At 50.7% G+C, this 25907-nt stretch overlaps 2 long non-coding RNA genes across 2 annotated transcripts in view; one reads left to right on the top strand and one right to left on the bottom strand.

The window, feature by feature from the left end:
* LOC139040145 (uncharacterized) overlaps positions 1 to 7409 on the top strand; it is a 135599-nt gene extending 128190 nt beyond the window's left edge. The window contains exons 2-3 of the long non-coding RNA XR_011494070.1: positions 4152 to 5051; positions 5363 to 7409. This is a non-coding gene — a long non-coding RNA (uncharacterized lncRNA). The remainder of the gene's footprint in view (positions 1 to 4151; positions 5052 to 5362) is intronic.
* Positions 7410 to 14076: 6667 nt separating this feature from the next.
* Positions 14077 to 19221, bottom strand: LOC123276631 (uncharacterized). The gene is made up of 3 exons (XR_011494069.1): positions 18587 to 19221; positions 17634 to 17709; positions 14077 to 17294 (listed from the first exon to the last, which is right to left on the bottom strand). It is a non-coding gene; the product is annotated as an uncharacterized lncRNA (long non-coding RNA).
* Positions 19222 to 25907: the final 6686 nt, after the last annotated feature.

Here is a 25907-nt window from a genome sequence, read left to right as displayed (position 1 = left end):
TAAGGGGCAATCCATTGATAACTGGTATCATAATTCACTGACTTATTTTATTTTATGTTTTCCATGCTTTTATTTCCAACGTACCTCTATTGTTATATTCGTAGTAAGTTTTTTGAAGACAGCATATGGTTGTATCATGGTTTTTAATCTACTCTGCCAATCCCTGTCTTTTAGTTTGCATGGTTAGTCTATGTACATTTGCTATAATCATTAATATGTAAAGGCTTGTATTTGTTTCCTAAGGCTGCTGTAAATAGTGCTATAAGCCAGGTGGCTAAAAAATAAACATTCATCCTCTCACAGTTCCAGAAGGAGAAGTCTGAGATCAAGTGAGATGGGGAAGGTAGAAAATCCAATGCTAATGAGATGGTCACTATTGTGGGCAACTGGGACTCAGTCTTCCTGAAGATCCTCTGAGAAATAGGGTGGAACCATCTCAAGACTGTCCCATGGGGAACAAGGAGCTGAGGACTATTAGCCCATCAGTTACCATCTCTACTGACTCGGTAGGTGAATTCACCTGCACTTCTGGTGTCACCATGTGTGTCATGGGAAGCACAGGGGAACAGAGGATGCAGGCATTGAGATTGGAAGCTGTGACCCTCTCAGTGTGCAGGAACTGCAGCTGCAGTGGGCTGAGGGGGTGGGCCATCAGCACTGTCAACCATAGTCCACACCTTGCACTGCACTGATGCACTCATGCTCCAAACCAAATCCGTTCTGGCAAATTCTGGAACTGAGGCATTAGGTTGGCAACCAGCCAGAATCTCTAAAATAGTGAAGGGAGATGATTAGTAGAAACAAGGTACAGTCCCAGCTTTCCGGGTGGTCTTGGGGCCTTAAATGGCATCCATCCTGCCTCCTCTCCTGCCCCTTCTCCATGTCCACCTATCCCAGCCAGCAAGCCCTGTGGTCTTGGTGATTGTTTGGTAGTGCCATGAAAACCTTCTTGTTCCCATATGCCAAGGAAGGCCCAGATATCATCCCCGTTAGTGAGACATCTGGGAAGTAGCAGCTGTGAGGAGCTGTGACCACTCTGAGATTCAAAGGAGAGGTTGCGAGAGGTGTCAACAGAATTGATGACATATACAGCTGTGGAGTAGAGGCAGTCATCATGGTGTGGATGGTATGAGGGTCTCCCATCATAAAGGGATGCACCCTCGTGGCCTGTTTGTGCCTCACTCGGCCCATTTATCCAAAGGGAATGAGATTTGAGACCTGTCTCATGGTACATGAGGCAGTCAAAGCTGAGGAGAGAGGTGAAAGCATTTTGGAAAGTCGGAGTTCTAGAAGAATGAATGTAAGCAACTTGCAGTATTGTGGGTTTGGACAGGCTCTGATGGATCCTGGTCCCTGGTCCCACTCCAGGCTGAAGGAGGGAGGAGCCCTCATTCACTGAGCCTTCTACCTGTCAGGGGAGCTGGGTCTTCATAGGCCCACTCAGCAGAGCCTTACAAAGATCCAAAGTGATCGAAGTTGTGGGTGCCCCTGTGGAGAGGAATCCTCTGAGGCTCAGAGAGATTCAGTAACTGGTTTATTCTTGAATGAACGAACGACCAAGACCACCTAGCACGTGGATGGAGCTCCTCCCTACAGGCCATCGAACTCGTGAGACCTGGGAATCAAGGCTTTCCCTTTGGGGAACCTAAATCTAACAGAGAAGATGGGCAGTGAACGTTCATGGGGAGAAATGAGCAGACGATCCAGAGAGTAATGAGTGCTCTCCAGGAAACACAGCCTGGCCTCGGAGTGCAGAATGAAAGGGGTGGCACAGCCATATCGCTCCCTCCTGTGGCCTGGGGAAACCCCTCTGAGCAGGTGATATTTAAAATGATCCTGAGACATAAAATAGTGCCCCCAATGCCAGGAAGATGTGGCGTGAGGGTCCCAGGCCCAGGGCGAGCAAATTCAGGGGCCCCAGGGCAGGTGAGAGCTCGGACTCTGGGGACCCTGTGGGACACAGCTGATTGCACACCCTGTCTCTGCTGTTCTAAAGCTCAGTCCCTCTCCCCTCAGCAGTGAGGGGCCACTTACCAGAGCACTGGCTGAAGATCCAGCCCTGGGATCCTGGGGGAGGGGGATGGGCGGGAGGGTAAGGAAGCCCTTGGCCTTCCCTCCGTGACTGGGAGTGCAGACACGCACCCCTGCCCCTTCTGATAATGTCCTCATCCAGATGGCTCACCTGGAGTAAGCACCCTGGGAGGCACAAAAAAGGGATGGCATTATATGTCTTTTATTCTGTGGTGGCACTTAATTGTCACTCATTAGATTCCAACAATAATGACAGTCCACCTCCCCTGATGCAGAATTGGCCGGGATGCTAGGTGGGAGGGGTGTGGCCAGTGCCAAGTGTTCATGGGCAGGGGCCGAGCTGGGCATAAAGAGCAGTGCTGTGAGGACTCGCACAGCCTCCTCCAGACCCCAATGACCTGCCAGCGGCTGATCCCTGGAGATGAAGGTTCTGTTCCTGACCATCATCCTCAGCCTGATCACAGCCCTGCAGGCCCAGGACCCTCTGCTCTTCCCCTTGGAGAAAGAGAATGTGAGCCCAGGGAGGGGCAGGGAGAGAGGTATGGGGGAAAGGTGGTGACTACCTGTTGGCCAGCAGTGACCGGTGGCACTGTTTTAGGAAGTGTCATTCAAGGTCATAGCTCTGACCCTGTGCTCCCTGCATAGTGTGGTCAGAGGAGCAGGAGGCTCTGTTCTTGTGTCTTCAGACAGGGCTGCTCGTTGGGCCCAGAGGCTGAAGCAGGGGAGCGGGTTCAGCATAGGGACTGTTGGTCTGACACTTTGGGAACCCAGAGGCACTGAGGACCCTGTGGAGTAGAGACTCATCCAGGGCCAGGGCCCGGTCCCAGCAGAGAAGAGACTCATGGGGTGGGAGACCCCCTGCCTCTGTTTAGGGTTGGGAACCCTGAATGCTGGGCTTGTTCTAACAGAACCCAGGGTGTGGATGTGTGGGGCCCAGCCAGCCTTTGGAGGACAGCAGCCGGGGTGCTGGGGATGTCTGGTGATGGCTGCAGCCCATGCACCGGGGATGGGGGTAGTGGGGGAAGGAGGAGATTCTGGGCCATGTCCGTGCTGGACTCACAGCCCCCACCCTGCTGAGATCATAAGGACGTGGTATGTGAAGGCCGTGGTGGCTGACAAGGACATGCCTAAGGAGAAGAGGCACAAGAAGGTGTCCCCCTTGACAGTCACTGCCCTGGATGGTGGAGACTTGGAGGCCACGGTCACCTTCATGTGAGTGTTGCCTCCCAAGGGTCCTGCTCTCCCCTCCTCCTCTCTCTCCCCAGGCTGCGAGGTGGCCCAGAGCAGCCCCTCTTCGTGCCTCTTCCCATCCCAGTTTGGGATGTGGGTAAAATGAATGTCCCCCTGACCTTGAAGGGAAAGAGTCCAGACTGTGGGGGGTGACAATGAATTTGTGGGGACACCAGGGCAGGGACCCATGTGCCAAGTGAGCTCAGGTTGGCTCAACTGTGTTTTCTGACAGCCTCTCCCTCCGCCTCCCGTTTTCCCAGAAGGGGGGCCAATGCCACAAGAAGAGAGTTGTGATGCACCAAACTGAGGAGTCTGGCAAATACAGCGCCCGTGAGTCCCAGACCAGGCTGTGCGACATTCCCTGCCAGAGCCCAGGCCTCCCCTTCTCCTGAGGCCGCCTGCTGCCTGGAAGTCCCTGCCCTGTCCCCTCCCAGGAGCAGCTAACCACTCCCTTCCCAGGAGTCTCCTTGTCCTGACATTGGACAGGTTTCTCCACAGCAGGGATGACAGTACCAAACCCTCCCTCTGGATGGTCCTAGCAATTCAGCTTGCAGAGAACCAAGGGTTGAGGATGAGGATGCAGGGCGGGGCACGTGCTGGGAGAACAAAGGACAGAGCCCCAGCCTCTGATGTTTTCTGGCCTCTAGTGACTCCACTGCTTGGGTTGGAACCTTCCTCATGAGGAGTCTCCCTCTCCAGAGTGGGGTCCATGGTTCTGAGCAGCAGTGTGTGCTCGGCACAGGACCAGCTTGAGCACCTGGACTATGGGGCAGTCAGTACAGCTAGGGTGGCCGAGAAACTGAAACGTTCCAAAATGTTCCCTAATGTCTCAAATATTTTCTGCAAGAATGAAGACACTAAAGACCAATTTTCTCTCTGTCTGTCTGCAGTTGGGGGAAAGAGGCACATGTACATCCTGGACTTGCCAGTGAAGGACCACCACATCTTTCACTGTGAGGGCCAGCTCGGAGGGAAAGCAATCCGCATGAGAAAACTTGTGGGTAAAAGGTTGCTGCCCCAGGTCCTCAGAGATCCACCTCTCCTGACCCGCCCACACAGTCTCTGCTTCTAGAAGCCAGTGGAACTGGCTTCAGTCCTGATTCTGGGGAATATGAACCCCTGCTTCTGTCTTTGGGGGCCTGGCACAATTTGCTGCCCTGGGGTGGCCAGTCCGAACTCCTTCAGTGAGCTGACTTCTCACAAAGGGGACATGGACACAGCTGCAAAGTCCCATCTCCTGGGGTCTGGGGCGTGAGGCCAGGTCAGCATGGGGGAGTGCACTGTTGCTGACAGAGGTCTTCTTGTGGCAATGACCCTCCAGAGTGGGATGAAGCCCAAGAATTCTCTGACCAGAGAGCATCACAATTCCTCCAGGCCATCAGCTTCCTCCAGGCCATCAGCTTCTTCCAGGTCAGGGGTGTGACCCTGCAGCTTGGCTTTGAGAGTGGGCCTGGGACCCAACGGGCCCTCTGTCTCGGAGTGTCTCCCTGGCTATCCTCCTTCACAGGAACCTATCACCTGCGTGGTGGCCTGTCTCCTCCGGGCCTAATCAGTATCCACTTTCAGGCAGAACCCTCCATCTCAGCCTCAGCCATTACAGGGCAAAACCCCCCAAGTGCTGGGAGGTGCTGTCTCCTCTTGGGGTCTGCTTCCTGAACCTGGGGCTCACCTGGTCACCTCGCCTACAAGTAGAAATCCCAACATGAGCCTGGAAGTCCTGGAAGAATTTAAGAAATTCACAGAGCGCAAGGGATTGCCACAGGACATCATCATCATGCCCATCCAGATGGGTAAGAGGACAACTCTGCCCAGGTTCCCTGTGTCCACGCTGCATGCCCATCTGTCCCCTATCTCCTTCCCTATGTCCCCAACAGGTTCCTCATGTCCCACTGTGCCCTTCAAGTCCCTCTGTGTCATCCATGACCTTCCTCTCCCCTTCCCCTGCACCCCCATGGGGGAGACATCAGCGCTGTGTTGTGTCACAGGGGCACAAGGGCCCCACTCCGGGTCTTTGTTATTGGTGTCAGAGCTGCGGCTTGATGGGGTCTTGGCCCTTGTCTAGGGTCTCTTCTCATTGCTGAATTTTCCTTGGTTTCTACAGAAAGCTGCATTCCTGAACGTGACTAGGGTAACTCACCTTTGAAGCAAACAAGAGTCCTGGGTTCAAAGGAATGTCAAGAGTCACCAAGGCACCCCCAAGGTGGAGACAAGAGGGACTCCATGTGAGCCAGGCAGAGCCTTGTCTGCTCTGAGATCCCCTCTGGGATTTGATCCTTACTTGGGATGTCCGTCCCCGAACATCATTCATGGGACATTTAGGGACTCCTTTTTTCCTCTGTGTAACTTGGGACCAATGGGCCAGGGTCTGTCCTCCACCACACCCATGCACCTGCTGGAAGTGGGAACCTGCCCTCCATGCCGCAGCCCTGAAAGCATTGCATCTGCCCCCCACACTGCCACCCCTGAGAACCCCGCACCTGCCCCCTCCTCCCCTCCCCAGTCCTGGACTCATTGACCCTCTCCCTTCTTTCTAAGGCTGGGGGCACCAGGACCCCACAGCAGCCCCAGGGTGGCACCACCAGGACCCTCTGTCCTGCAGCACATGGAAGGAGCCCCCACCTCTAGGGCCTGACCTGCTCCATCCCTCCTTCTACCCTGAGTCTGCTTCCTCCCTCAGGCCTGCAACCCCTCTCCTAGTTTGACATAAAGAGCTTCAGCAGTTCCTGGTGACTCTGCCTGTCTGTGGGGTCCCTCACGTGAGCTGGGAACTGGGAGGAAGTGGGAAAGCCAGGAAAGGCAGGGCAGGAGGACTCATCTATGTCTGGATTCTCCTTGAGAGTTAGAACAATCCAATGGGTATTAGAGTCCAGGCTGAGGGGTGCTACAGCTCTGACCAAGGGCCTGATGGGGGACAGGTCTGACACCCAAGAAGTTCAGGTTCTGGCTGGTCACGTGGTTGGGGAGAAGGGATGTGAAGATAACAGGGTCGGATACAGCCCAGAGGTGATGACATGTGTGCAGGTGGGGATCACCTGGCCCCCTGATTCCCAACTGCCTAGATGTGGTGACAGGAGTGCTGGGAGGCTGCCTTTGAGGGTGCAGGCAGGAGACCAGGCTTCCCCAGGCCACCAGGATGGGGACAGCAGGACCCTGGAATCCCAGCCTGGGTGGGACTCTGCTCCTGCCCCTTCCCCCAGGCCTGGCTGGACACATGCACTGCCCCTGGGGAGGGAGCCACTTCAAGAGGGAGCTTGTTTACAATTGCAATGTCATCACTATGGTTTCCCAAATCACCCGGGGCTTTGCAGTGACAGCCAGCCAACTGAGGTCAGGGTCTCCTTGCTCGTGGTGGGAGAGGTGAATGCAGCCCAGCCTCCCTAGGGACAGGGCGGGGGGTGCCAGGAGCTCCCTTCAAGCAAGGTCAGTGCACCTTCCAAAGTCCCAGGCCCAAGGTCCCCGGTGGGATGGCCAGCATCCCTGGGCCTCTCCCGGACACAGCAGGTCCCAAATGCAGACTTCTGGGACCCTGGCACTTGTATGCTCCTTCCTTGACAACGAAATACAAGGTAGGGAGTCCCTGCGTAGTGCAAGCCCCCCACAGGTTGAGGTGGTGGACAGGGGGCCAGGCAATCACAGGTTACAAATGCCTTGGCTTTGTATTTTCAGCTTCCATAAGGATGACAGTTCTTATACCACTGTCCCTGCATGGCACAAGGCCATCAAGGCAGGAGCCTGGGAGGAGGGAGCCAGTGGAAGCCTCTGTGCCTGCAGGCCCCTGTCCTGGGATTTGAGGGCCCTGTACCATTTGTCTACCTGGTGGGGGCCTGCCCCTAAGCAGCGGTGTCCCTCTGATGTGGCTGTTCCAGGGGTCTGTGCAGAGAAGGGGCTGTGAGATGGCCAGGGTCAGGGTTCAGGGTCCTCAAGGGTCGAGGGGTTAAGACTTGGGGTAGGGATGCTAAGACCTGACAGGTGACAATCCTCAGCATAACTTCCCCAGGGCACATCCCTCCAGCTGGAGAACAAGTGGGCAGAGCTAAAGAATCCCTGTGCCCAGCCCATGGGCTCATACAGAGCAGATTTTCAGGGTCTGTCTTCCTAATTGGGGGGCAGCAGAGTTCCTACATGGAGTCTTTTCTTTGGTCTGGGAATCCAAGTCCAGTACCTGCCCCATCACTGTCTGCCCCACAACAGCCTTTGCCCTGCCTGAAAGCTATTAGGTGTCCAGTCTGTACTGGGCAGTGGTCTTCAGTGGATTCCTGGACCCTGGAGGGCCTGGTGTCTGGGGAGGACCTTCATGGGCAAGATGGGGCAGAACAAGTGGAATCTTAACAGAATCCTGCAAACCACACTTCCCATGGGACAGGACCCTGTATGGAGCCCAGGAAGACCACAGACTTTCTCAGAGAGGCAGCTGGCATCCTGGGGACTCAAGTCCCTGCGGTCAAACCACCATGCTTTACTCCCTACCTGGACTTCATTCTGGGTGGAGCCCAAGGAGTGTCCCTGAAATGAAACCACCCCAAACAGGCCCAGGTCTGAGGTCCTAGCTGTCGTGGCCTCAGAGCAATGGGTGGACACACAGAAAGAAGAGTAAGAAGTGGACCCCACACAGAGTTGATCTTTCTTGCAGACATGACACTTCTATTTCTCCCTTTCTCCTCCTGGTTTGTTTATCTGGTTTCTTGCTGAGTTGGGTCCTCTGAGAATTGGCCACTGAGCTGGGTAAGAGAGCAAGAGGGGTTTCAGGGTTGCTACCTGAGAAAGATCACGAGGGAGGAAGCCAAATGAGGCAGGAGACCCTCCAAGCAGCCTAGCTGGCCCAGCGGGACTTGGGAGCCATGGCTGCTCACGGAGGAGCCTGCAGGGTGGAAAGGCCAGCTCAGCACTCTCCTCCCCAATCTCCTCTTGTGCTCAGTCCTGGAGGCGCTGCCACTGGTGTCTTGAGCCAACTGTCATCCTTGCAGCTCAGTGGCAGGCTCTCTCCTGAAGGGGCTCAGAGAATCACCCTGCGTGGACACTGTAGCCCACCTGTCATGTCCTGAGCACATGTAAACACCTCTGCTCACCTTTGGGGAGCAGCTCCTCCAGGTCCTGGGAATCCTCCTTTCAGGAGGACACTCAGAAGAGAGAAGACAGCGGTCAAACCACAGCACCCGACCCACCGTAGCTGATCCTGGGGCCAGACTGACCCACACAACCACCCTTCAGTTGTTGCTTCTCTGTGCCACACACCGAGACCCCCTCCATCTCAGTGGGGCCCAGATGGATGACCCAGATGTTCCTGTTTACTTGCGGGTCAGAGGGCAGTGTATGTCTACTCATGGTCCCCACACATGGGAGCACCACGTCTGCATAGATGAGCACTCGACCCCTGACCTCTAGTTAAGAAGGTGTTGGGAAGAACCATCCGGATCAGGATTCAGGCTGGTCTCCTCCTGAGGGACCCAGTTCAGGTCAGCCCAGCACTTAAAAGGCCCTGCTATGCAACTCAGCAGAAGGAAATGACTCCCCACTGCTGAGGAACTGCCTCTGTGGGGGCTCACTGACCTCAACTCACCCCTTCCAGGGTCAGCCTTGAGGGGGCCCAGGCCACAGGTGCGGATTGCCTAGGCCACTTGGCCAGCTAGGGTCGCTAACCACTGCACATTCGCTCCACATCAAGTTCAGAAACTCCACACAACTCCGACCCTCCCCTTCTGAGAGGCACAGCCCCAGCCTCACCCCTTCACTAACTAATTCCAGAATATGTTCATCACCCTACAAAGATCCCTCAGGCTTTAGCAGTCACATCTCATTCCTCCCCCTTCCCTGACCCCTGGCAATCACTAATCTACTTCTTATCTCCCTGGATTTGCCGACTCTGAACATTCTTATAAATGGAGTCCTGCAATATGTGGCCTTTGGTGTCTGCCTTCTTCCACCCAGTATCACGTTTCCAAGGTCCATCCATGTTGCAGCTGTGTCAGAACTTCATTTGCTTTATGAGTGAATGCTATCCCATTGCTTGGATAGATCGCATTCGGTCATCCATTCTTCAGCTGGTGGACATCAGGGTTGTTTCCACCCTTTGACTATTGTGAATAGTCAAACCTGAGCTGTGTCGTGCCCACCATCAGCGGTGATGAACGTCCAGCAGAGGAGCAGCATGGCCAGGGCTGGAGGGTTCTGGGGCCTGGTAAAGGTGGAATCATGAATCCTTTGGAGCAGGAACTGGGTACCTACCTGCACTTGGTTAGGGTCTCAGTCCTGTTATTCTGAGCCCCACATGGACCTGGGCCAGAGTTTTCTCTTGTGTCCTTGGTGACATCTCCCAGGCACAGCAGAGCATCTTCCTGCCCTCTAGTGGAGGGGGGACCTCAGTGAGGCCTTGGACAGGTTTCCATTCACCATAGGTCCCTCCACCCTTTTCAGCAAGAACTGTACCGGGTAGCAGTGGGAATGTCGTGGAGCCTCCCCTTACCATACCTAGGCACACACACACAGACACACTACAGACACACTTGCTGCACAATGTAAACACAGAGAGACACATACGCAATTGTGCACATGCACACACTCAGACAGATACACAGAGACTATTATGCACACAGAGAGACATATACACACGTGTGCATGTGCACACGTGTGTACATGTCTACATAGGGATATACAGGTGCACAAATGAACATGTAAATTTGTGTACAAATGCATACACGACTGCACACATAGACACATATGCAGATACACATACATGCGCACACACACTTAAGCACACATGCACAGGGGCAAGATGATGCCATTTGCATTTGGTGGAAAGTTCTGGGAGCAAAATGGAGGAGGAACGAGGGACAGGGAAAGCAGAGGCCACTCACGATATTTCAGTCAGAGATCTCATCCCAATACTTCCAAGTCTCGAGGTAGGAAAGGGGCAGCAGCAGCAGAGGGAGGAGGTGGACTGCCGGCATGCATCTGAGCAAGCCCCCAGGTGGTGTGGGGAAAAGAAGTGAAGGGTACAGAGGGTCAGCGAGGTCTCCCAGGGTCTCAGTGGGAGCAGTGATGAGAATACAGAACACAGGAGCCAGGGTACATTTGAGAGGAAGGAGATCAATTCCGCCTGCAGGGAGAAAGGCAACTGCAATGGGAGCCGTGGGCATCCTTGTGGGGATCTTTGGAGCTGGCTGGATGATTTGCTTGGAGTTCAGGAGGTCTGGCGGGAAAGGGGAGGTGAAGGGACGTCAGCTCCAAGGTGGGATCTGTAGCCTGGACTGGACCAACTCTCCCAGCAATGCTCGAGGGCCGGGGCTTGTCGAGGATCCCTGGGGCTCGTACAATAAAGGCCAAGGGGAGGTGGAGGATACACACAAGGAAGCCGTTGTTTTATCTTGCTAACTCTCAATGCAGATGTTTACTACTTCCCATTCCGATGACATTCTCCCTTCCAGATATGTTTTTTCAGAAGGAATCAAACCCAAGAGTAATGATGGCTAATTAGAGAAATTTAAGAACATCCATTCACAGGACCCAAACAATATAATCACCACCTACATGGCAAACTTGAAAGGCCTTTATGAAGGTCAGGGAGTGGCAGGATCCTGTCTGCAGGTCAGCCTAAGCCAGAGGATAAAAGGGCAGCTGGCAGGCCAGGTGAGCAGGGAACAGATATAGGGGCTCCCACTGGGCCATGCAGCCCTCCCTCCTGAAAGCATGGCTAAGTCTGCTCTCTGTGCTGAGAAGAGGGGACCCAGTTTATTCCCACCCACACTGAAAAGGTGAGGTGAGAATATCAGTAGGGATGAGCAGTTGGCCTGTACAGGTCCCAGGTCAGCCACCTTCACTGGCTTAGAGTCTCAATTCTGTTATTCTGAGCATCAGGTGAGCTTGGGCCAGAGTCTCCTCTCGTGTCTTTGGTGATGTCTCCCGGGGAGAACGGAGCATCTTCCTGACCACTGCGTGAGTGGGGAGTTCAGAGAGGCCTTGGACAGATTTTCGTCCACCATAGGTCCCTGCCAACCCCTTACTCCTGGTGAAATTATGGGCAAGTCAGGTAGCCTTTCTAAGGTGGAGTTTCTTCAGCAAAGTCATGGTTTGGAAGGAACTTTGCATATTTTAAGTCTACCTATTAATGTGAAGAATGTTGTCCCTATTATGTGTTTATAGTTTGCAAGGTACTACACTGTGGTCAATATTAAAATTCAAACACATTATTATCAAACATGTTATAAATTTCCAAAATCCATAGTGCTGTTGAAACAATATTTGAGGTCTGCAAATATCTAGATGACACCAAGTTCCCAGTCCTTACACGGGGACCATCGCAGCCTCACCTCCCTGGGACCCCTCTGTGCCTCTTCTTGGTATTTTTGTGACCTGGACCGCCCTGACACTCGGTCTTGGGCTCCAGGCCTCCCTAACACCTGACCTCCCACTAAAGAGTCCAGCGTTTCTTCCCCCTCTCTGCCCATTTGTCTCCCCATGTCCACCTTTCCTCTCTGGGTGATTGTCAGCTTTCCAGCCTAACTCTTGTCCACCTGGGCCTGAGGAGACAAGTGGTCCCCTCTCTTTGCCTTTTCTCTGGTATATGCCCATGTCTGGATCTTCCCTCTCCCTCACCCATGAAAGGATTGTTTCATTCAGTCCTGAGATTTAACCTCAGCATCTCAAGGAACGTGAGCCGCAGAAGACAGAGGGATGAGGCAGGAGCTGGTGCTGGGAAACCAGATCCTGGTGGGTGGCCATGTCCAAGATCTTGGGAATAGCATGAATATGTGTGCTCATCATCGGAACAAAACTGCACTTGATTTCAGGGGACAGAGCTTGACAATGGTAATGGTTGAGAGGATCTGGAGCCCTCAATAGCATCAGGGCAGAGGAAGGGCCGGCCACACAGTCATAATAATTTTTATCCTATGTTCCCAAATTACCTAGTAAATGGATAGATAGATGGTGAATAAATGGATAGTGGGTGGGTGGGTGGATGAATGGATAGTGGATGGTTGATGGAAGGACTGAAGGATGGTGGGTGGATAGCAGGTGGATGGATTGATAGTAGGTAGTGAATGTATGGTGAAAGGATGGAAGGATGGTGGATGGATGGTGGGTGGATGGATGGATGGTGGTTAGGTGGGTGATAGATGGATAGTGGATAGATGAGTACATGGATAGATAGATCAATGTATGGAAGGATGGACAGATGTTGCATGGATGGGGGATAAATGACAGGATTTTGAATGGATAGTGGGAGGAGGGATGAATGATGGCTGCCTGGCTGGATAGTGTATAGATGAGTAGATGACTGGATGGATGGAAACAGATGAGGGATGCATGGTGGATAGATAGGTGGGTGGGTGGGTGGATGGATGGATGGATGGATGAATGGATGAATGGCTAGATGGATGGAAGGATGATGGATGGATGGATGGTGAATGAATGGATGAATAGATGAGGGATAGATGAATGGATGAATTAAATGGTGGATGGATGGCTTGTGGATGTGTGCACGATGGATGGTGGATAGATGGATGGATGGATGGATGGCTAGATGGATGGATGAATGAATACCTATGAGGCAACGATTGCCAAGGCACACTTGGACACTTCTAAGGTAAGTGAGCCTAATCCAATTGAGCATCACTGTGAGCTCTATGCACATCTGCTCCATCTACTGCTCTTCCTTTCTCATCCCTTCCTTACTCTGGATTGGGGAGATGTCCAATTCTGACAAGGTTGTGGCCCTTTCACAGTTCTCCTCTCAATGAGCTCATCAACAGCCCCTCCCCTTCAGGATATTAGGGTCTTGGCAGCTTCTGTGGAAATCTCATCGGACATTTCCCACCAGTGTCAGCTTCCTCAGCTGACGCGATGGGACGGCAGACTCAAGTGGAGGGACAACTTGCTGTTTGCCTCTCGTATCTCCATCAACCATATGATCTCTTTCCTTGTTTCACCTGACTTCACAGCCCATTTTCCTGAGCTATGGAGGTCTGCTCTGATATTAGTCATTTTAAAGACATCTGGGCTCAGTCCCTTCAATCTTGTTACATTTTTCTCCATAAAGCCCTTATTACCGACATCTTTTTTCCCAAGCTTTCAGGAAAATGGTATACAAAGTGCTGAGCAGGAACCATTGATATCACCAGAGTAAAGTGATGCCATCCCTGCCACCTTTTGGATTCAGAATGAACTTCAAGGTTTTTGGAATTCAGAACGCACAACATGGGGGTGTCCCTCCCTCTCGTCCCACCCCTGAGCTCCCCAATACCAATCCTGGGGTACTGGAAACAGGCCTCATCTCCTACCTGCACATTGGAGCCAGGCAGTGGCCTGCCATATAGGTCCTATGTCTTCTAATTATTAATGTGCTGGTGTTTCTAGGACACTTCACACGATAAAGATGATAGTGGTGTTAATGAAAATAAGGGAAAGTCACCACCATGTACTAAGAACTAATTACAGTGTGGTTCCCTGGATAATGCTTTACTTGCCTTCTCTCATTTACAACCTGCAAAAGCCCAGGGCTGTGGGTATTTGAGGAAGTGGAGGCTTCACAGTTCTCACGTGAGCTGGAAGGTGAATAGACTGATAGGCACTGGGGATCTCTGAGCCCAGAGTGCAAGCTCCGGACTGGCTTCTGCTGAGACAAAGAACAGAGGTCTCTTGTCTACAAGACAGGTGGGCAAATGGGCCAGGAGCAGCCATTGTCATCCTCTTGTACCCAGTGGGGCCCCTGGTGGACTCACCTGGCAGCTCAACTCTGTAAGCTAGATGGGCAAGGAAGAGGTTTGGGGTATTCTCCATAGCACACCAACAGCCTCTCTAGGATCCTGTTGGGAACTGTCAGCAAGACAAGAATTATGCGTCCTTAGACTAGGCCTTATGGGGGAATTGTGAAAGTCACTTAGTGAGAGGCAAAATGCTCTGTTCCTCAGGGGGAAGTGGGGCTAGTCAGGGCATTGACTGTTCTGTTAGCTCATTCCATTCAGCCTACCACATGTGCTGGGTGTTGTTTACACCATTCTGGGCACTGGAGACAAGGTAAATAAGATGAGGTCCCCACTCAAACTTTCAAAGTCTTCTTGAGTGGCAGATGGGCAAGCTTTACCCAAGAGGAATGCCAGTCCTGAAGCCTGCAACCCACAGCCTCACTGTGCTTGAGATGGGAGAACTTCACCCAGGAGTGATCTCCTGGCTGAGGTTGGGGGAGGAGGAGTTTGCAAGATTCACTGGACAGTCTCCTGACCATCCATGCTATGCGGCCACATCAGCAATGCCTGGGGACATTTGTGAGGGAGGTCACGGAGGTTCACATGCTTCAGGAGATCATGGCAGTAGAGTGTGATGAGAGGTGATGACAGGGGCTATGGGATTGAAACTATCCTTTCATTTTTTTTCAGCAAAGATGCTGCAGAACCCCAGTTCAGTGTCCTTGGTGTATTGGGTTGGGACTGACAAGGCAGGGGCTGGGCTTAATGGATAAAATGGTGGCACAACCCTGGGTTGGAAGAGGCAGGATGGGCATTGAGAGAATGAGGAGCGTGCCCTTTGGTTGACAAGTCAGTATTCACCCCCTGGAAACCTTGGGATGCTTCCAATGCCAGAACAGGTCTCGAAGACAGCTCCTGTTTTCTAGGAAGGCAAGTGGATGCAAACTGTTTATAATGCCCTTTGTGGAATCATTGCCTCAAAATTCAAAATCTGGTAGTGGCCACTGGCTCAGCTGCATGGATGGCCTTGGTTTCCAGGGGGCAGCACTTTTGCTGGAATGTGCCAGGTGACCACCCAGTCTGTGAATCTGGGTGAACCACCATGTGACAGACTCAGCTCCTACTGTACTGTGGAAACCTCAGATCTCTACTTGGGGAGACAGTTTTTCCTCCACTGCTCAGAGCTGTCAATCATCCTGGCTCCTCCCCACCCATAGCTCATGTTCTTTCCACACCCCATCCAAGGACCAACTTTCTCCAGTTTTCCACAGTCCGGGCACGCCCTTCCGTGATCACCCCTCCACCTGTGAACCTGTCTCGCTGCAGCTGGCCTTGTGCCCAGGGACAGGACAATTGTGCTTCCCCGGCCTCACAGGATCCCCACCCTCAGCGGACACAAAAGTTGCTGGTACAGAGCCTGTCACCTCGTCTTATTTCATTCAGAGACCAGGTCAGGAAGTCTCAAGTTCAGGTCACCTGCTCCTAAGCTCCTGCAGCAGTTGAGAGAACTCGTGAAAACAAGCCTCCGGCAGCCTTGGCTGATGACAGCGATCCTGAGGCCAGCAAAGAGACGCAGGTTGGACAGCCTCCCTGCCGGCCACCAGCCGTCTCCACTCTGCACTGCTGGGGATCTGGGCCTGCATCCCTCCTGGCCACGCAACTCCCTGCATCGGGGTTTCCCCCACGTCTGCTCTTCCTCCTTCAGGCATTAGGACCTTCCCCAACCCCACAGACCACAAGGAGTCCAACATAGCTCTAACCCATGTCACCTCCAGGGTGGCAACCCACCATCAACGTCTGGTTCATCCTGGAGAGAGACCACGGTATCGAGTGCTTCAGGGACAAGATGAATAATCAGGGCATGAAGATGATGAAGCTCTTGAGTGGGGCTCTCCACAGAGCAGGAGGCACCTTAGGGACAGTGGCATGGCCACAGAGAAGGGGCTGCCCACAAGAGCTGGCACCTCTGGCAGCTGTGCTCAGCCATTGGGCCAAACTGCACCCTATGCGCTGATCAGGGTCCCTGTGTGTGTGTGTGTTCATGTGTGTGTGTGTTCGGGTGTCTGTATAAGTCTTCACTGTCTGTCTCTTCACCATCACTGCGACTCGACCCTTCTTGGTCACTCTGCCATCCACCCAGATGATCCTTCTGACATCCTGGACCCTCAGGGCCCTGTCCTCCCTCCTTCACTCAACCCCTGCCACCCACTACCCTGGCCTCACTCCACACATATAAACCTCTCCAGCATGACTGATAACCCATTTCAGGCCAACCCTTCCAGTCGGCACCCAGTGGTGTCTTTGCAGCCCAGTCACTGTGGGCTCCCTCTCCTCACTCATCCTCAGCCACTGGGTCTCCCCATCTGCAAACTTGGCTCCATGTTCACTCTCCTTCCCCTGCATCACGTCCTTTCTTCCTCTGCAGACACTGAGCTCCGGGACAGCCCCATGCTCCTGTCCTGTAGCTCTGACCGACCCCTTCCATGGTCCTGGCCAGGTGAAATCCACCCTGGGAACCCAACTCTCTGCCTCCTGTGCATCTTCCCCCAGCCAGGAAAGGGGCAGAGGCTGGTGCAGTGAGGGCTGGTCCCACCTTCACATCACAACCACAGACTACAAGGGCCCTCAGTGCTGCCCACACCTCTCCCAGTGTCCCCAGAGGACCTCATTTCTCCCTGTTCTACATACATTTCACGCATTCCTTCTCTCCTCACCATACACCCTGCCTCCCTGTGCAGGACAAATCTTCACCCCACACAAGGCTCAGTGCCTGGATTGTGTGCACTATATGTGTACACAGCTTGGTGGGGCAGGATGTGGGTGTGACATACACATTGCCAGCTAGGAGGGGCCTGAGGTACAGCTTCTGAGACACAGATTCCCCCAAGTAGAGGCCAAGCCCAGGAGGCTGGGAGAGACTGACATCCTAAGGGAGACAGAGTCCACACCTGGGGACTCTCCCTTCTCCAGGATGCGTGTCTTGGGAAGGGGAATTCGTGCTCTAATGGTCCAGGCTGGGAAGATGGGGTTCCACTCAGGAGGGGCTAGGGGCTGATTCAGGGTGAGAGGGAGGAGAGTGGAGGCCCTTGGAGTCTGGGCACTGGCAGTCTGAGCCCCCTTCTCTTGATGCCCCCCCCCAGCAAGCCATCGAATGTGGGGATGTCCCTTAAGGATGGGCTGTGGCAGAGTGGACAGAGCATGCCTGAGCACAGGGGACTCGATCCTATCCCATCCACAGGGTGTGATTCTCTGCTCTCCAGGACACAGGGGGCTGCCTTTCATGTGGAGTCTTCAGATAAATGAACCACCTCAGGGTCCTCAGCCACGCAAGCAGCTCCTTGGCTCAGGCTACTTCTGTCCAAAATGGAAAAACGCACAATGAAGAATATGGAAACGACCTATAATCCCACCACCGATATCCAGCTCCCTTCATGCCCAGACCTGGTCCTTTGTGTTTGAATGGGGATCAAACTGGGAAATTTGTTTTTAAATTTTCGTGGCATTTCTATTGCCCTCCTGACTCTTCAATGTCCGAGCTGAAAGGACTAACCAATTAGAGATGACCTGGTTTAGTTCCCTTCCTGTGTTTACAGATGGGCAGGAACTGAGACAGGGAAGGATGGAGGGGCCCCAGGCCTTGGACCCTTCCTCCCGCACCTCAGCATCAGCTCTGCTCTGTCCCCTCAGGCTCACCTGGAGACTGTGTCTTAACTGGATCCCCCTCCTGCTCCACCCTCTGCCACAGGACACCATCCACCAGCTCCCTCACCTAAAGAGATAAGAACAGCAAGAACAACTATAAAAGCCGTCATTCAAGGAGTTCTTGCCCTGTGCCAGCAAGGAGATAATTATCTCACTAAGTAAGAGGAACCAAAATTAACTCATTTTACAGATGAAGAAACCAAAACCCACACAGTTAATCAATTGGCCAGGGTCTCTCTGACATAAGAAGAGGTTAAATCCAGGATATGAACCCACATCCATAATTCTGGAGTCTTGCACTAATAACTATGCCTTGGAACTAATCAGTAAAAAAGTCTATAATCATGTGATTGGATTTGCAATTTGGAGCATAGCATCCATACCAGAAAGTATGGAAATCCTACTTGCATAGCTCCATGAATTATCCAAGGGAACACACCCGGCAACCATACTCACAAGAAACAGAAGGTGACTAAGCCTCCAGTGGCCCCCTGATACACCGATCCCAGGTCACTGCCCTCACTCGCCCAAGGGGAACCAATATTCTAACTTATGAATTTGCTTTCCTTGTCTTGGAACTGTGTTTAAACAAAATCATGCAGAGTTTCTTCTTCTATGTCTGACTTCTTTCATTATGCTTGTAAGATTCATAAATTTTCTTGAATGTGGCTGTGGTTGATTTTTATCTCTGTATACAATTCCATTTTAAAACATATAACCCATTTTATTTATCCATGCCACTGCTGATGAACATTGGGTTGTTTCCAATTTGAGGAGGTGGAAAAAACCAAAGTAGTATCTTTAAAAGTACACATTTTTGTAAGAAAGTGATTTATATATACTTTGTAAGTATGGTCATGCATCGCGTAACGACGGGGATACATTCTGAGAAATGTGTCGTAAGGCGATTTTGTCGTTGTGCAAACATCATAGAGTGCACTTACACAAACCTAGATGGAATAGCCCGCCGCACACCTCAGCTATACGGCGCCAGCATCAGATACACGGTGGATCATTGACCGAAACGATGTTATGCGGCACACGACTGTACTGAAAAATTTAGGGAAGAACATATGCTAAACTATTAGTAAGAGTTATCTTTGGGTGAGAGGACTTTTTTGTGCTGTCAGCATTTTCTCATTGTCTTCACTGAGTATGTATTGCTTAAATAATAACAATTTAAGTGAAATCCTACTGTGTCCCAGGTGCCCCACCAAGCGCAGGGCAGTTAGGAAGACTAGGACCCGACCAGGACCAAAATGCAGGACTTGATAGTGAGACTGGCATCCAGACCAACTCGTGTTAGGATCAGGGTGACCCGGGGCAAGTGACTTACCTTTCCCTACCTCAGTTTCCTCCTGTGCAAAATGGGGATAAGAACAGTCTCGCTCCTGTCATTATGGAAAGATGTCTATGATTTATTGAGTAAAATAGAATTTAATGGGTGTAGAGTTTCACATCTAGAAGACGAAAAAGTTCTGGAGATCTATTTCACAACAATGTGAATATACTTTACTGAACTTCAAAATGCTTAAGACGGTAACTTTTATAACATGGGGTTTTTTTTAACACAATAAAAGAGAAACAAATTAAACTACTTTAAAAAAGCATCCTCTCTCTCATGGGGTGGTCACGAGGACTGTTTTTGGGGAGATAACACATATAAAAGTTCCTGGTGGGCATGATGAGCATGGTTGTTATGCTCCTCTACTCCGTGCCAGGTAACTCTGCAGCAGGAGTGCTGGTCTCAGAGCTTTGCAACGAGGCAGTAATGTTATCACTACAATTTTAGCCAAAGTTCTGTTCACGAAAACACTTTTCCAAAGGTAGTTGTTAACCTCAGGGGGCAAAAAAACATTCTTCGCTAGGAACAAAAGGGTGGCCGTGATGTCACTGAATAAACCACTGTGTCTGCGAGCAGCTCCTCTCTGCACAGACACGGCACAACCGAGGCAGAGGGTCAGAAGCATCCCTAAGCAAGATGATGGAGAAGGGTTGCCTTCCATCCCTCACACTGCCTTCAAATAGCCTAGGTTGAAGGGATTTTTCTTATCCCCTTATTTTTAAAAAATACACAGCCAAGGGCAATTCTCATGCCTCGGCTGCCCCATGAGGAGAGGGGAGGCTGAGTCACTGGGCCTCGGAAGCTGCGGGCTCACAGCAGGGCTTGGAAAATCAATATCTGTCTCTGAAGTGATCCGAACTGCTGAGACCTTTACCCCAAACAGCAGTAGGCAGACATTAGCAACAGTCTTTCACAGCCTTCGAAGATGTGGGTTTCCTTCCCAAACAGCCTCGAAATGCAGCAACGGGAGCTATCCTCTAAGATGCAGACATCCGGAATTCGGCTGCAGAAGTGTTTTCCAGAGAATCCCAGCTCTGTCTGCAGACAGGCACAAGAGACAGCTGGACTCTGGGTGACTGTGGATGGACCTACACCTGAGCATCTCCTCTCTCAGAGAAGAGCACAGCACTGTGGCTAACAGAACACCCTAAATGCTTATCTTCAAATCTAGGTCCCGTCACTAATGACCTGTGAACCTTTGGGTATCATTCTTCCCCACTCTGGGCCTCAGTTTCCACATAACATACAGCACCTCTTACTCAACAGGGCTTGCCCTGAGGATTAGCTCAGACAAAGGAGGGGCAGGGATGCATCGGGGTTTTCTTTTAGTCACATAAGCACTCAAAGGAAGTTAGCTACTCTTCCTAAGAATGCCTAACATGCAAAAGCACAATTACTGGAAAGTGAAAATCACAAAAATTAACTTCCTGCATAATCTACTGGTTTTTAAATTTTGCCTTTTCCTGAAATAAAAGAGAATTTTGAGGAAGTCTTCAGACTCATTAAATCAGTCACAAGAAATCTGGATGAGAACTCTCTGAAAACCAGCGTTCAAATACATGGGCCCAACAGAGACTGGAGGACCAGCAATAAGTGGTATTGTGTTACTCCTCCTCATTTCTCCAGCTCCTTCACCTCCACCCGGCAAACCCTTAAAGGGAAAGGTCTGTGGTCTTCTTCTCAGGGGAATGAGGAAAGAGCCAGACTCCTCCTCCACAGCCAGGACAGGGGCGGGACCAGGGGGATCCTGTCAGGGAAAGCTGGAGACTGGAGCCATAGAAAGTTCAAGAACCATACCGAAAGTGGCCTGGACCTGACAACTGACCCTGGGGCTTCACAAGCCCAAGGTCCACGAGTTCCCAAGGCTTCCCTAGAGAGAGCACCTTCAAGAGACACCTTTAACACAATACACACGCACACACACAAACACACACACAGAGGAAGACAACGTCATTGTGTGCTAATGAGAAACCCAAAAAGTACACGAAGTATTTTTAAACACAACATATTTTTAAACAAAACATCAAGACACTAGATTTAATAAAGGAATTTTTTCTCCCAAAATGTGGATTTCCATAAAAACTCTTACAAAAGCATAAAAGATTGAATCACACTTAAATCTATATCGTAGGCCTTACCACAAATGAAAGGAGGAAAATGACACAGAAGCAGGATGTTCTAGAAATTTCGGGCAATCTAGTTGTTGTATTAAGACTGATCAAACACCAAATCATTTCTCCCTCTCCACTTGAAGTGAATCTGGGCAGGAAGATGAACGTACGAAACCATTTCACTTGCTATTTGAGGAATTCTCTTGTAAAATGTACAATCCCTTTACATTTTCCCAGGCAGCTGCTAGGGGTTGCTAAGGAAGTGATGGAAGTAGAAAATATTCTAAGTAAATAATTAGTGATTTCTGAGGGGCAGGTTCTTTAGATATTTTTCTCAGAATTGAACAGCTCTTAGGCACAGAGACTAGACAAGTTTCCTTTCTTGCTTTCCCTCTCTCTCTCTCCCCTTTCCTTCCTTCCTTTCTTTCTGTGTTAAAGAAGAGATGCAGAGTCTCCAAGCAGTGAGCTGGCAGAGGGAGATCTGGAGCCATTCTACTTGTGCCCACCTCAGGAGAGCCACAGAAGAGGATCCGGGTCCCCCATCTCCACGCAAGCCAGCAGAACTCTCGGGATGTCTGTTTTATTCATTGGTACTTCGGTGAAAGATGACGTTTGAACAGTAGAGTCTCAAAACAGACATCTGTTGTTTTGGCACCAGCGTGCATTTCCCTTCTTTGATAACCGTCTGCTGGCTTTGCTTTGGGAAAATGCCCGCATTTCATCCTCTGTGCCCACAGGGGAACTGCCTCCCACCTCTGCTCCAGGGAGGCAGTGCCTCAAACCCCACACCCCCTCTGGCACCAAGGACTGCTTGCTGGATGTGCACGTGACCCCTAAGGAAGCAATGAGCTACCCTGAGGTGTTAGCAGAGACTTCTGGGACAAAGATGGTACACTTTTCCTACTCCATTTGGGGCAAGAAAATTGGGCTGGCACCCGCTTATGACCACAAGGGGACAGGTTTTAAGAAAGCAGCCAACCACCTCAGAGGCAGCAGAATCCAGTGGGAGATCCAGTGACACTGTTTAAGCCCTAATGAGGCCACCCCTTCCCAGGACTTCTCAGATACATAAGCCATTAAATTCTTTTTCTTTTTCTTTTCTTTGGTGAGGAAGATTGGCCTTGAGCTAACATCTGTTGCCAATCTCCCTCTTTTTACTGGAGGAAGACTGTCCCTGAGCTAACATCTAAGGAATCTTCCTCTATTTTTTGTATGCAGACGCGGCCACAGCGTGGCTTGATGACCAGTGTGTAGGTCCGCGCCTAGGATCCGAACCTACAAACCCCAGGCCACAGAAGTGGAGCACGCCAGCTTAACCACCATGCCACCAGGCCGACCCCTAAATTCTTTTTTGATTCATGCTTATTTCAGATTTCACCTGGAATTTCCGTGTGTTATAACCAGAAGAATCCTACCCAATAGATTTCTGCAGCTAAAGCTAAGTTTCAAAACACTGGGAAAGATTTTCTTTAAAAGTGCTCTAACATATCATGATTTGGGGCAATTTCTTCCTCCTGGAGGATGAGAGGTAAAGGGACTGAAAAGAGACACAAAGCCAAGAAAATCTAGGAGCATCAAGGCCAAGAGTTGAAGGTAAACCAAAACACTAGACTTTCAACCCAGCAATTCATAAGTGAATGAGAACCAGTCAGTACGGACAGAACAAACTCTCTGTTTCACGCTAAATAAGGAAATCAGCGGTTCTGGGTGAGGTCATGCGGTTTGTTGGTTGAACCTGTCATGCGATTCTCAGAATCTAAGTGGGTAGTTTACCTATTTAATATTGGGCATATATGTTATAATAATAATTTCTAATATTAAATGTCTTAACATATATTTATGGTAACGTAGTATGTTCATTGTCCATATTCAGACAGTAACAGGAATATTCTCTCTGTATCTGAACACAAATGAAAAACTAGCTCTAGCTAGAAAGTGGGTAGAGAAAAAAAGATACTCAACTATACTTGAGTTTGCTTTAAACATTGCTTTTGGTGTTTGTTTATTATTTACTGAAAGTGAGCCTTTCCTAAGGCGTCTTATTTTCAGGGGCAAATGTGGAGGGTTAACCTAGCTTGGAAGGAGCAAGGAGCCACGCACATCCCACATCTCAGGAAAACGCCTCACTCCGGACTCAGCCTGTATCGCATCACCACCCCCTAGAGGCAGTCTACTTAAATAACAGGAACAGCTAAGAGTTACCTAAGCATCTTTTCAATTGACCACAGCAACATCGAGGTCATTTTGTGCCACCAGATCAAAGCAAGATCTTCCGTCAAGAATGGGGGGATTAAGAACCAAGAAATTAAGACACCAGAACGTTGGGTTGGGGTAGTGTAACTGGGGAACGTAGGCAAATATTAATGGCAATATTGTGTTTACCAGCATTTTCCAATGAGTGGAGCTCTTTCTTAGCACCAAGAATGTACAAGGGGAGTCCAGACAGTACAAGAAAAAGCCATATTGAGGAGGGAGGGACAGCCCAGCAGAGGCTCGAATGAAGGAGGGATGCAAGCCAAGAAATTATCTAAGGAAAAAGCATTAAAGGCAGAGCAGGCAACAAGTGCAAAGGTCCTGAGGCAGGGCCATGTTTGGCTTCTCAGATACAGCAAGGAAGCTAATGCGGCTCAAGGAGAGGAGCAAAGAGAAGATGACAAGTGAATGTGGCTGAAGAGATTGGCAGGGTCTGATCCTGTAGGGCCTTGTAGATCATGGCCAGGACTTAGAAGTTTTCTCTAGGTTGACAACAAGCCATTGGAAAATTTAAATTAGGAGAGTGATGTGGCCTGCTTTATGTTCTAAAAGGATCACTTCCCCCAGCCACTGTGTGGAGAGCAGATTACAGAGGGCAAGAAAGTCAGCGGAACAAGAACAGAAGTCGGCTGCAGCAGCCTGGGCAAGGGGTGAGGGGGTACCAAGGCAGGTGGTGCCAAATAAATAGATACACAGAGAAAGAGATGTCTACTGATAGCTACCGACACACACACATACATAGACATGTATGGACATGCACGTCTATCTCCACCACAACAACACACTTATAGTATGATCTAGTCTTTACAATGATTGAACAAAATTATTTTTCACATAAAAAATCAATATAGGCAAATACATCTATATGGAAAAAGAAAAAATAAAGAAACTTGCAGGAATAATACTCACAACTGAAGTTCAGAAGATACCAAACTCTTGATATCAAAATACACACTATCAGAGCTTTGGGTAAATTTTATGTGTGCTCCTAAAATATCCTGTGACCTCCTAAAATAGTTCTGTGTTCCAACTGCAAAAAATAATTAAAAAATACCTCGTCAATTTATTTCACCCTGCCAATTGGATTGACTTCGGATAGAAGAGAATAAAGAAATACAGTATGACCACATCCTTGCGTGAGTTACTGTAGCAGACAGCTGACTGTCCCCAGACTCGTTCTCTCCTCCTTCCTGGGCACACAGACCAGTAAGTTCCCCAGAGTCCTCTGCAGCTGGAGGTGGCCATGCAACGAAGTCTCCCCAGCAGAAGGAGAGCGGAAGTTATGAGCGTCATTACTGCCTCACCTGCTGAAGAGGAACCCGCTCCCGGCCTTCTGCCCTCGCTGCTTCATGGTGGCTGCAATGCAGATGGGGTGCAGTCCCAGCTCCCATCACGCAGCAGAGAAAACCCTCTAAGGCAGGGGTTCTCGATCAGAGGGAGTTTTGGACCCCAGGGGACATTTGGTAACGTCTGGAGACATTTTTGGTTACTAAAACTGGGGGAGGGCCTAACTACTAGTGTCTGGCGGGGTAGAGGCCAGAGAGGCTGCTAAACATCTTACAATGCACAGGACAGCCCCCCGCAACAAAGACTTTCCTGGCCCCAAGTGTCATTGATGCCGAAGTGGAACCACCTTGCCGTTAGGCCATGTTTCTCAAACTTCGTGCATAATAATTACCCAAGTATTGTCTTAAAACGTAAATTCTGCTTCAGAAAGTCTGGGATGGGATCTGAGATTCTGCTTTTCTAACAAGCTCCCTGGGGGACGGCAGAGCAACCAGATGGGAAGAACAGAACGTGGGTCTCTGAACGGTCTCCTGGAGCACAGCTGCCCCTGCAGGACTGGCTGGAGTGCTCATGCACGGCTGCTGTTCAAACACACACGCCTGCACTCACTGTGGTCAGCTTGGGTCTCTCGGAGTGGCTGGTCGCCACGCAGCCCTGACTGCTACAAACTGTGAATATCAACTTTCGTTGCGTAGTAGAAAAATCATTGTCTGTCTTACGGAAGCCACTGTGTTGGGGTCTCTTTGTTTTCACCCTAACTCGTACAGTTACCATCTGCAAATATTGGATGGGTACATCTTTTTTGCTGTTTGGCGAGAGAACTAAAGAGCCCCAGAGGGGGTATTTTCCAGAAAGGGAGACAAAGCAAAGGGAAGAAATGGAATGAGACGGAGACCGCTCGAGCTATCTGAGGAGAGCGTACTGCTGCTGTAACAAATGACCATTCACCGATGGCTTAACTGTTCTGGATGCCAGAACTCTGACATGGGTCTCCACGGGCTAAAATCAAAGTGTCCACAGGCTGCGTTCCTCTGGAGGTTCTAAGCAAGGATGGATTTCCTTCCCTGTTCCCTAGCTTCTAGAAGCTTCCTGAATTCCTTGGCTCATGACCCCTTCCTCTATCTTCGAAGCCAGCAACAGCAGGTTGAGCCCCTCTCATGCTGCCATCCCTCTGACTCTCACTCCGTGCCTCCCTCTTCCACTTAAAAGGACCCCTGGGATCACACTGGGCCCATCCAGATAATCCAGGATTATCTCCCATCTCAAGAT

This window comes from Equus asinus, chromosome 14 (assembly GCF_041296235.1).
Source record: "Equus asinus isolate D_3611 breed Donkey chromosome 14, EquAss-T2T_v2, whole genome shotgun sequence".
Classification (NCBI taxonomy): domain Eukaryota; kingdom Metazoa; phylum Chordata; class Mammalia; order Perissodactyla; family Equidae; genus Equus; species Equus asinus.
This window is presented reverse-complemented; position numbering and strand designations above follow the sequence as displayed.